This window comes from Propithecus coquereli, unplaced genomic scaffold (assembly GCF_000956105.1).
Source record: "Propithecus coquereli isolate 6110/MARCELLA unplaced genomic scaffold, Pcoq_1.0 Scaffold489, whole genome shotgun sequence".
In the NCBI taxonomy this organism is placed as follows: Eukaryota; Metazoa; Chordata; class Mammalia; order Primates; family Indriidae; genus Propithecus; species Propithecus coquereli.
In genome coordinates this window covers 367,050-368,623 of record NW_012150718.1, presented here as the reverse complement: position 1 = coordinate 368,623, position 1,574 = coordinate 367,050, and positions in this window count along the sequence as shown.

The following is a 1,574-nucleotide window of genomic DNA, read 5'->3' as shown; positions in this document are numbered from 1 at the left end:
CTGGCAGATTCATCCAAATGCTGTCATTCTGCCTTTGTGCTCACAGCGTGGAGATGCTGCACAGTGTGGGGTGAGTGCACACTATCTATAAATGGGGTACAGCTGAAGCAAGGGGCTCCTAAAAGCCGTAACCTGGGTTCCGGCACACACAGTTCAAACTCGGCATAATTAGCATTGCAGCACCTTTTCTTTGCAGCTGAGCTCTCTGTGAGCCTAAAATGAAATACTGTTTGAAAAGCCTTGCATATATTTTGGCTACTAGTCTTCTTTGTTATTCCCAAAGTTGGAAAGAAAAAAATGAAACATCTACTTCCAGCCAATCAATTCAAAATAATATGTCTATGTGTATCAATGTGTGTCTAAAATGCCCCATCCTATTCTGTGTTTTTTCACCACCTAACAAAATGTAAGGGTGTAAGTGTTACAAAAATGTTTTTCTTCAAGTGGAGATGTTTTGTTGGAATTTATTAGACAAGGGTAAAGAATTTCCTATGTTGTAACAAAGGAGTGATGCATACATTGTATAAATATTGCTAAATATCTTGACATTTCTTCTTTAAGATGAGTGGACATTGGCTGCAATTTTTTTTTACATAGCATTTATCATTTGTTAGATTAACAAAATTATTCAAAAAGTTAGAATATGCCAAATATTTTATTAGAAGAAGGAGAGAAGAGTGGGAACATGATAATTAGCATATATTGGACACACATTTAGCCCAAGCACAAGAATAGGTACTTGACATGCTTTATGCACAGAAGCACGTAAAGCATGCTTCTATGACCTTGTGACATAGAAGTTGTGTGCCCCCTTCACAGGTAAGATAAATAAACTCTTAAATTTACAATTCCATGGAAGTGGTGTAGGAAGTTTAGACTATATTTTGTCAAGAGGGGAAATTATTATGTTCCATTCTCATTCAACAGGGATTTTCTAGGAGAAGGATAAAAATGAGTGAGAAAAGTAAATGTGCTTCCCACAATTATATATTATTTTGTGTAGCCAAAGGAGGCAATTAAGAAGAGATTTCATATGCATTTGCTCAAAGCATGTTGTGAACTCTGCATTTGGCCCTGACTTCAGAAGCAGGTTAGAAGCTGCAGAGAAAACTAAAGTCTCATTATGTTGTAGTCACACCGAGTCATTGATTCCAAGCCGTGTCCACAGTTGCCCACCAGCCATCTTCATTAGTATTGATTCCAAACGCTTTTGGCAGTTTAAGGACATTCAGTCAACTCTCAAAGGACCAAGATTTTGCCAAGAGTTGTCACTGGTTAGCATAGGGAAGAGTCAGCACCAAAGGCAGTTCCCAAAACAGTAGTTTCAGAGATGTTTTCAGCAATGACAGCCCCATCGGTATGAATGCAAAGCTCCCTATAGGGACACTTAGGAAAGGGTTGCAATTTGAGTGCAAATGCTCATGCAAGTTGCTTAAAAACAGCACTTTCTTCAATTGTGTGTACCTGTGTGTGAACAGATGTATCCATATATGTATTTACTTGTGGAGTTTATTTTCATATGATTAAAAATGTAATGTAAACATCAGGTGATCACACTCAGTAATAGTTATAGA